The 10,625-nt window shown below is 48.0% G+C and overlaps 1 protein-coding gene across 1 annotated transcript in view; it reads right to left on the bottom strand.

Annotated features, from left to right (window-relative positions):
• ARPP21 (cAMP regulated phosphoprotein 21) overlaps positions 1–10,423 on the bottom strand; it is a 167,777-nt gene extending 157,354 nt beyond the window's left edge. Inside the window, exon 1 of the mRNA XM_072599230.1 lies at positions 9,961–10,423. The gene's annotated coding sequence lies outside the window, so the exon portion shown is untranslated. The remainder of the gene's footprint in view (positions 1–9,960) is intronic.
• Between the last annotated feature and the right edge of the window lie 202 nt (positions 10,424–10,625).

Genomic DNA, 10,625 nt, shown 5'->3' on the forward strand with positions numbered 1-10,625 from the left:
CTCCTGGATCAGTAGGGAGATCTCAACATTTTTGGGAATGTGCCAATATGCCAGGGCCCTATCTCAGTTGGGTTCAGAGTCAGCTCAGATCTTAGATCCTGCTCTCCAGGGATGCCCCAAAGACAGGAACCACAGACCCCGTTCAGGAACATGGTAACAATGGCATCATATCTTTTCACATGTATTTCTTTTAAAGATCTCCACTTTATTCACCACCAGGGAAGTGGGGTCTATATCTGCTTCCAAGCTTGGCCAAAATGACATCTTTACTAAGCATAATCCTCAGATAAAATATTGACAAATAATGCATTATATCCACTATTTGAAGCTGGGGGAAAATGACAGCATGGAAAATCAGTCATGCTGTTTTATAGTCAATAATTAAGCAAAATGAAAAGGGCAGAAAGGAGGAGAAAAGCTTAGGGGAAACAAGACTGGGAACTGAAAAAACTTAACAATGATCTCTTCTTAGACCCACCCCCACCTTCATTGTAGAGATGAGAAGACTGAGGTCACGAGATGATAAATAGTCCCAATGGTCACTGAAGTAGTAAATATCAGAGGCAAGATTCTAACCTGGCATATCTAAGTCCAGGTTCCAGGCTTTTGCCTCTACCTCATGAGCCTCAGGTTCTCTTTTGCCTCTCTTCGTTCTCTATCCACTTTCATTGTGGTGCTGAATATTTGGAATTCATTAATCTAGTAGATCTGTGGCTATGCTTTTCTTTTTCTTATATGATAAATTGGCTCATGTAAATCTCAGGTGCATTTTGTCTCCCCTTTACAAACCTCATAGGCAGATGCCCTTTGCTTCTGGCAGACTGAAAACCTTAAAAGTCAATTGGCAAGTAGGTAAAAGATGCTTGGGCTATAACCCCTAAATCTGAATGCCCAGCTCTCAGTCTTACAATGCCAACAAATGTTTCAAATATTCCAGGGTTTTGTCTACTGGCCCATAAAACATAAGATGGTTGGATTCAAAACTGGAGGGATATTACCCCTCTCCCCCTCCACTCAAAGCCACCCTCCTCATGGTGCTAATTAAGGTGTCCTTATCTTTGTCTTCACTGGCAGCAGCTAATCTCTGAACTTCTGGTAGAAAGAGCATGAAACTTAGTGAGCTTGCTGGTCCTGAGTGAGATGGCCTCATCCTAAGCTGGTCCTTGACAGTGATCCCAAAGAGCTTTAGAAAGAGGGCACTGTCTTGTGGAAATGAATCAAATGTTACTCTCAGGTCAGTGTGTGTATAATGAGGTGCTGCAGAGCTCTGGGCACATGGACTGGAACAGAGGAAAGAAAAACAAAGCCCTAGCTCAGGCTGTTTAGGTGGGAAAGTGCTAAGGCTGTTATGTGTCTGGAAATGGACCTGAACCTGAGCTCTCCATCTGGGCTTGTCCAAAACTTTGATGAGAAGTCTGTCCCTGTAAAAAGGATGGTGATAGATGTGTTGGTGATGTCTTGCAAGACCTCCAGGTCTGGCAGTTCTTGGTAACCAGAGCCCATCTGTAGAGGGTGGGGAGGAGACCACCAGAAAGGCAGGGATCCCATTCTGGAAATCACATTCTGAAGTCATTGAAGTTTATTTTGTCTGCTTTCTTCTCAAACCAGGAACAAAGTGAATTTTAGTGCATGCCCTACCCCACCTCCACTACTATCCATGCTTCCAATGGGCCTTCAGTCACATCAGCAAGGGTCCACTCAGACACAGAAAGCAGTCAGTGTATTCCCAGCTCAGGCACCAACTTGGTGTAGGGTAACTTTTACTTCTTTACCTTTGGAATTTCACAGGGGAAAATGGAGAACCAAGAAATTACATCTCAGATCTTGACCTCCCATCAAAAAAAGTAATTCTTTCTCCAAATGGTCTGCAATATCTTAGGAACATTTTTCTACTTGCCTTCTGAACATTCCTGCAAATGAAACCAGTGTTTTGCTGAGGGAAAAAAATACCCCTAGCAGAAGAAGTGATTTGTCAATGGCCACCTAAGTAAGCAATGACCTTCTACATTATGGCAAATGACTTTGGGCTCTTGAGGGTCCCCTCACATTTTTCTTAGAGATTTCCATTCCTTTTCAAAGAAATGAATGCCCCCATTTGGTTGTTGGTTTTCAAGTTTCCAAACACTGTCCTTACAATCAAAATATTGCAATGATTCTGCAAGACTCTTTTTGAGAGTGAATTAGAAAGAAAAAATCAATTCCCCAGATCCCCTTCAGGTTTCCATTATCCCAGCCCTTTGTCATCTACTGTGAGATACAGGGGAAGAAACAACTTATTCTATCATATTAAATCAATTTATCATTGATTGTCTGTTACTCTTTCCAAAGAGTTGAACCCCAAGCTGTGGACTTTGCTGCCTGAATGATCCTTTACAGAACAGATTTGGGGCCTTTGGATGCCTCTGTTGTATGTCAAGACCAAACAGATACTGGTATTAGGCAGGCTTTGTTCAAATAGTCACTCTTGTATTTATTAAGCACCTGACATGTACAGGGCTTCAGGAATACCACATCTCATGTTAGGGGCTCCCTCCCAATTAATCTTGGCAATTACTTTCAAATTCAACTTCAGAGATTTTTGTGGAATATGTTACTGGATGGGTCCACATCAGAGTTCACCAAAAGATTCCATATGCAAAGAAATCCTGCTGCATGATACAGGGTGGCATGTGACACCCTCTTTGCAGCTCACCTCTCTACCTAGCAGACTGCTCCAAAAGCTCTTAAGGCCACATGCACATTTCCAACTAAGTTTAATAATTTCTTTTTAATCTCTAACCCTTCATTGGTGACTTGCTATTTATTTTCTCATCAAAATATTCTACTTAGAAATATGACTGCCTAGATGGGAATGTCGTTTTTCATGGCTTCAAAATCGTGGTCCTTTAGCTTCATCTGGCAAAATGACATGCACCGCAGCCCAAATGACTGAAATCAAGGCATTGGCTCTCTTTGGGTCCCCCTTCTTCCCCCTCCTCCCCACTTTCCCAAAGATGATGCTATCCTTGGCCTGTTGCTGGTCGAATGACTCATTAGGCCTCTAGTCTGCAGTCCTTCTTGGCTCCTGCATTTGAGGTGGAAATTTTTATTTAGTTTCCTTAAAGGACGGTTGGGTCCATCCTGCTCTAGGCTTCTGGTGAGCAGGAAGCAATGATCGCTAATGCATCAAAGAACAATGCTTCCCTTCTTTCCCCAAAGTCTTTCTTGGACAAGAAAATGCCGGAAATGAAATAAAACAACAAGGTATTTCTTCACTATAATGACAAGAAAAGATTAGCTGCTAAAGGGATCCGTCAGAGAGACATCTTCATTCCCTTCCCACCAGCACAGATTCTGTAGTCCATTCCCAGTGGGCTCATGGTCGCTGAGAAATGCCAACCCTATATTCTTTTTCTAAGTAGCTTAATGGTGTCCCTCAGGATATCCCTCCCCACGCCTACCCACACCCCCTCCACCACAATGCCCAGCCTCTCTGCTTCTTGCGCTTCACTAGGACGAAAAGATTTCTCGAACTTTCCATTCAGCTTTGGGCCTGGAAGTGCAGAGTTTCAGACCCAAAGGCTTGCTAGAAGACCGCTCTGCTCTTGTCCTTACTTTCTGGACTTTGGTCCTTGGGGCTGATATAGGAACATATCGATGGTTAATAAGAACGACAACCAAAAAAGCCGACGATCAGGACAATAATATTATCTGGCTTTCCCCTGGAGGATTTTTTGAGAAATAGGACGATTTTCAACGTCCAACGCCACCGGAAGCCGAGGGGCTCAGGGGAGTGTCCTGGTCCTGGAATAAGACAAACCCGCGGCTATTGCAATGTCAGCTCGCTGATTTCCTTGCAGCGTATCTGCTGAAATCCCCGAGCCTCCCTGAGCCTCGAGCTCCTCCTCTACGGCAGTGACAATGCTCCCGACCCTTGGGGCGGCGGCAAGGAGCGGTGAGATTAGGAAGGCGAGGTGCTCTGCATACCTGGTTTAGAGAGCTCCCCTCCAGGGCTTCCGTTTGGTATTAGGAGAGCTTATTCCTAGCAGCTACAGGAAAATTATGCAAAGTTTATGCGAGCAACTCCGATTTCTGTGGTCAGTTCAGGCCTTTTATTTTCACCTCACACTATTTAGCCACAAATGAAGAAACATGCAACAAAAAAGACCCCAGTGGGAGAGGAACAATGACTGCTTCTGCGGCGCGAGACCTCCGAGCTGCGGCCGTCGGACAGTGGAAGAGCTAGCCGCAAGTGGGCTCCGAGCACTTTGGACAGCGGCACGTGTGTGCTCAGGGGCATTTGCTCGGTAAGTGTGCACAGGGGAGTCTGCGCGGTCAGCATAGTGCCTGGCACAGTCTATGTTCACTTCAAAGGAATAATCTGCAGGAAAAAAAAATGGCTTCTGACTGCAAAATTTTGGACAGAAAATAAACCAATTCTCAAATGTGTGTTTTGCATGTTTAAACATGAACAAAATACTTCTAATTTTAAAAATGTGTTGCTTTCAGTTCCTCTCGTTTACCTACCTCCCACCAGGTCCCTCCACTGCTTTTCTTACTCAAACAACGCCAATTCCTCTTGCTTGGGAAGAAATTTGACACCACCTTTCTCAAGCCATTGTCTGAATAGCCTCAGGTCTCGGTGTCATTTTTAAAGGCAGCACATTTGGGGAAGGGATCTTGCTCAGTCCCAAGACCCAGATGCCTTCCTCCTACAGTTCGGTGAAGGATTCACCAGGGACAAGATTTTTGGAAACTCTCGAGGTGTGCCAATAAAAAGAAGGCGACAAGTTCTGACAAGGCTTATTCGGTTAGTGGTGGACACTTCTCAAAGAAACCAAAGCCCCTTCTTTCTGGTGCAAGTAGATGCTACTCACAAGTAGCTGGAATAACAAAACTTGCTCAAAAAGCAATCCAAGTGAATGTCTGTCTACGAAAGAAGCCCAGACACATCAAGGAATGGAGCACTGTGGCACGGTGGCTTGGCACACATTAAATGCTTAATAAATGCTTTCTCATTCACTCATTGAATGACATCTATGTCATGTATGAAGTCACAGAACCCCCTTGAATCATTTGGTCTGTTTACTCTGGCACAGCCCAGAGCCCAGCATGTGTAGCTGAGGGGGAGAGCTGAGCCAGCTGCCCCAGCTTTTTCTTCCACTTTCTTTCCATATCCATTATGTCTGGAGCTTTATCTGCATCACTACGACTGAGCTAGAGCTTCCAGGAGCTTTGGAGTGAGGGTGTCTTTCCTACCTCCCTCTTTCCACTGCCCTACTTGAGGTTGAGGGTGGGGATGATGCTGTGACTGTGAGGAGATGAGCACTGACCACAAGTCAGTGAAAGGCTATTCAGGCAGACCACAGACACTTCCTCTTTTCATCCAGGGCATTGTAGAAAGATGAGCAGACGCGCCCATGCACACACACGCACACACACACAGAATAAGTGTTCCATAAAACCAGCAATGTTCACTTATCACATTACAGGGCAGCTATGACATGGAAACACTTGTCACCAGCTGCTCAGCCACCGGGCTCAGCCTTAATCAAAGACATGTGAAACTGATGTCAACAGAAAAGTGTCCAGCAAATCAGGACATTAGAACTTGCCATAATCAAGCCCATGTTAAGTGGGGATAAGGGATAGTGCTGCCATTGGTACCTTGGAAGACAAGGGTCCAGGTCTCATACATGGCATTGCCCTGCTTCTGGAGTAAGAGCAGGCCTTTCAGGTGGCCAGTATAAGGCACAATCATTTGATTCTCACTGTTCATATTTTATTTTAAATATGAAGAGGAAAAATGACCATTGGGTTATATGATACTGGATACTAAAATGCTTTTTCCAAAATGATCATTCCTGAATATAATGGAAGAGGGATGATTTGGACAAATTCTACATGAGTTAGACTAGATCCTCTCCACCCCAAGTGCACCGCTCCAGCCTGCCATTCCAGGGTGTGAAGTAAGCCAGCCTCCATGACTGTCATTCACAGTCACCTACTCCTGTTAGGCTGGTGAGCCCAATGCCAGCACAGTACAGGCACTCCTCATTTAGACAACATCTTGCCATGGTCTTGTAAAAAGCAGAATCTCAAGCTGTCATATCTGCATGTGTGTGTATGTGTGTATGTGGTGTGCGTGTATGTGGTGCATGTGCGTGGTGTATGTGTGATGTCTGTGTGTGTTTTATGTGTGTGTGATATGTGTGGTGTATGTGTGTGGTGTGTGGCATGGTGTGATGTGGTGTGTGTGTGTGTTTGTGTCTACATGAATGCAGCTGCTCAGAGGCCATCACTTTGGAGGCATTAGGGACTCACATTTCACTTTACATCCCTTGGTGCTAGGCACATGGTATCAGATTATCTTTCCTCTCTGAAGACAAAATTCTTTTTGACCTCAGAGGAAAATAAATGTCCAGTGACTTCTCAGGACTGAACAAGGGGTCAGAACTTGGCTCTGCATGCCCGGCAGTTTCCTTTTTAAAGTGACCCAGTCCTTGTTTTCCCCTCCTTCCACTGGATGGTCTGTGTCTCAAAACTCCTCTGGCTTCCCTCCTTCCTGCCCCCTGCAGTGCATTTAGAACCAGGTTGCTCATTTGATTTCATTCCCAGTCTTCGGCATTCATTTGTACATGAGCATAATTTAAAGGATAAAACACATTATCCATTTTTCTGGGTGGCAAAAATAAGCTCAAAGTCAACTTCAAATTCATCATCCTTTCTTTTGAGGGACAACTTGCCTTTCCTTAGAATTGTTCTGATATTCCATTACCAGGTATTTTCCAACAAAGGAAGAGCCTCCCCCAATACCATCCTCTTAAGATGGACTGTTAGTACCAAGAGAATCCTTTCCACCTGCTCAATAAAGATGGAGATATTGCCAATAAGGTGATCTCTCGAATGTTTCATTCTTATGATCCCGACGTTCAGAGTATATCTCTCCTCCCTGCCCCTATCTGTCACAAAAAGCAAAATGGCTTGGCTAGGGCAGCTCCATCTGTCTTTGGAATGTTTAACTGTGACAAAAAAGATATTGGAGGAGAGTTTATAATTCTTAAATGAGGGTGGGATCGGAAGAGAGGAAGCCTCAGAATCTTCTTTCAACCTTAAGGAAAACATTCTGGTTTGATGGCTTACTGTTTAGACTCTCAGTGTCGAGGAGAGAAGAGGAGAGGAAGAAAGGAGAGAGCAGGGGAGGGAGAGAAAAGGAAAAGAGAAGAGAGGAGAGGAGGAAAGGGGAGAGGAGGGGAGGGGAAAGAAAAAGCGAAGAGAGGAGAAGAGGAAAGCCACATGTGTCAGGCTGCTTGAATTTATTATAATTACTCAGTTTTTCCTGAAATATTTCATAGGACCAGAAAGAAGGTGTTTCATCTAAACTCCTTTCCTGGACTCTAGGACCCATGCCTTAGACATTGGAGGAGAAACACCATGTCTGGTTTTGTAGCCCTGTACCACAGGCCCCACCCTCAGTTAGTCAAGCTTTTCAGAACTCTCAAGACACACAACTCACGAATTTCTTCAAAACTTCTGTTATTTTGGTGGAAAGAGGGTGCAGGGAGGGGTAGGGGGGTGGAGTTTCCTCTAAAACACCATGGGACTCTTCACTTCATCTGAGATTTTTTCATGACATTTACGGGATTCAAACTGTCTTATACAATGTTCCAGAGGACTAATGGATGTGCTGTTTGCCTCCCATTTTTCACCCAATGGTGTCTATCCATCCTTGCTGGTCCACAATGCTTCCTGTCTTGGGCTTTGAAGGAAGTGCTCCTTCATTTATGAGCAACGAAATTGGAATGTCCCAGAGTGCACAGGTAGAGGCTGCTCTAACAAAACACATGGTCCAAAATTCTCAGTCTTGCTTAGGGGGAACTTGGGAAGCAAAGTCACCGGGAGATTGGTAATTGGTACACCCGGACCAGCCTCCATCCAAGGAGAAAATGGATACAGGAAAAAGTGTAGTCTTATTTAGATTTCTCTCAAGACAGCATGTGGGGGTTAGAGCTCCCTTTCAGCTGTGGTGAATCCATCCACTTTTTATGTTTCCCAATGTGCCAAGTCATCTTTAGGGATTATCCCCTCATGGGCAGCTGTAGCAGCCTATCCCCCTGGGTACCTGCCCAGATGGACTGGGGATCAAAAGGTATCAAGAGCTAATTTCCAGCATCTTTTTTTCCCCTCCAGAAGAAAATAAATCCTGTGGGCGGTGAAAGCAGGGGGCACATACGGAGGCAGGAATAATAAGAACCACAGAGAAGGGAATATCATCTCCGAGTTCCCATCCCTACACCCCCAGCCCTTCTAGAGGGTCTAGATAGGTGACTAGGGAAAGGGATCGGATTCCATAGAGTGAACAGAGGGTACAGGATGTGATGAACCATGATCAAGACAATCTGGAGATAACTGCCCCTGGACCAGGCCAGTCTTGGCCTCCTATTCACTCCCCCCCCCCCCCCATTCCATAGAAAGGCCCCTGGAAGGACTAGCTGACTCATGAGGACCAAAGTCCTCTGGATTTGGCCAAAAGGGTTGAATGGGGCATCACCATTCCTGAAGGGAAAATGACCTACTTCAGTGTGGGGACCCAGAACCATATGGGAAGCAACTGGAACCTATGAAGTAGGGGAATGTGGGCACCCAGGGAGTTCCAAGGGTGGTCCAAGCTCCTCTCACTCACATTTGGCTGTTTCTGCCTCAGTCCCAAAGGAAAGTTTAAGGTTTGAATCTGCAAAGCAACAAACCCAGTCCAATCCCATATCCTTCCTGTGTGCTTTTCTGTGTTGAGAATCTCTTACACGATTTAAATCGAATTTGGTGAACAGAATCTTGGGAGGGGAGGGGTACTGGGGAAGAGGAAGGAAGGGATGGAGGGGGTCGTCTGGGGTCTGCCTAGCGGCAGCTCTCCTTTGGTTTCGGCCCTGCAGCTGTACTTTGGCCAGTTCCAGGCAAATCTCGGAATGCCCTGGCAAGACTATCTATGCTCTAGTTCGGTTCAACCCCGGACGCATCTCTCTGTCTCTGTCTCTGTCTCTGTCTCTGTCTCTGTCTCTCTCTGTCTCTCTCTGTCTCTCCCTTTCTCCCTCCCTCCCTCTCTCTCTCTTTCTCTTTCTGTCACACTTGCCCTCCCTCCCACTCTCTTTCTCTGTCATTTTCCCTGCTCTGTTATTTCATACATCCTCTATCCTCAGACAGAAGGACCACGGTCCCGCCCTCCCCCCTTACACCCCCAGACACCTCACCCCAAACCTTGCCCTACTCGTTCTGGCCTCATGAAGACAGACAAGTCTCCGACTAAGAAAACTTTCTCAGTATGTCTGCAGGGAACTCAGCGTGCAGCGTCCTCCAGACACAACAGCAGTCGCGACACCGAGTTACAAAGAGGAGGCCGGGAGCCTCCCCTCGAGGTGGTGGGAAACACAAAAGACATAGGTCCGTTCACCCCATGATCTCCCTTTTCCCCTCGGCGACCACTGAGGCAGCAGGTCCCTTGGGGCCAACCTGCTCCCCGCCCTCCTCCCCCAGACACTAGACAACTTTTCAGTGCTCAGGCAGAGCCTTGACTCTTTCTTCAACTCCCGCCCCACCCCCCCAACCATTCTGTCGGGGGGGAGACTTCTCTCCAACCTTTGAGGGTTCTCTGGGGGGTGTTTAAAGGGCCCCCTGGGTAGGCGGCTGGGGAACACACACGCATACACACACACACACACGAACACACACACACATAAACGGAGTTGGCCAAGGCCAGAGAAGTGGATCTCCCGAACCCCGAGAAAGGCAAAGGGATTGAAAGGAGACGGAAGGAGGCAGACAAAGGCAGAGGTGGAGGCAGCTCGAGCAGCCCTGGTAGCTGAACAGGGACCTGGAGAGACAGGGCAGGCTCAGGGATCGAGAGACACTGACTGACGGACTGACAGAGGGATGGACAGGAGGGCGGACGCGCAAGCTGGCGGACGCGCAGGCGGGCGGCCCTCTTACCTGGACTCCGCCGGCGCTGCGCTGAGTCGGTGTCTCGGGCCGACCCCGGACTCGCTCTGCCGGTGATCGCTCGGGTAGACCCGGTGCGTTGATTCCGTTCGCGGGGCTACGGTGATGGGGCTGGCTGCTGCTGGGTACGCTGGCTCCCGAAGCAGGGGCTGGCGGCTGGGCCGGCGGGCGGGCGTGCTCGGCGGCTGGCTGCCTGGCTTTCTGGCTCCTCACCCGGCTGGCGCTCCTCCGGCCTCGGGCTGCGGTGGAGGGAGGTGCCGATGCCCGCCCCCGATTCGACTCCTCACCCAGGCTGCTTGCCTGCCCAGGGCTGCCTGTGTGAGGGTCTCCGCCTGCCTCGCACTCTAGTCTCTCCCGATTATCCGCTGCCCTCACCGTTTCCTTGCCCTCCGTCCCTTCCCCGGCGGCTGCTCTGCTGCTCCGCTTCCAGTCTGAGTCTGTGCTGGCTGCCAGGGCCGCCTCGCCCTCCTCTCCCCCCCCCGCCCTCCCTCTTCTCTCTTGGCCGCCTCTCTCCTCTGCACCGCTCGGGTTTCTCCCTGCTCCTCTCTTCCTCTTGTGCTTCCAGCCGCCGCTCCCCTCCTTGGTCTGGGGGGCTGCGGCTCTCTCTCTCTCTCTCTCTCTCTCTCTCTCTCTCTCTCTCTCTCTCTCTCTCTCTC

The sequence above is a fragment of the Notamacropus eugenii genome, chromosome 3 (genome assembly GCF_028372415.1).
Source record: "Notamacropus eugenii isolate mMacEug1 chromosome 3, mMacEug1.pri_v2, whole genome shotgun sequence".
Taxonomy (NCBI): Eukaryota; Metazoa; Chordata; class Mammalia; order Diprotodontia; family Macropodidae; genus Notamacropus; species Notamacropus eugenii.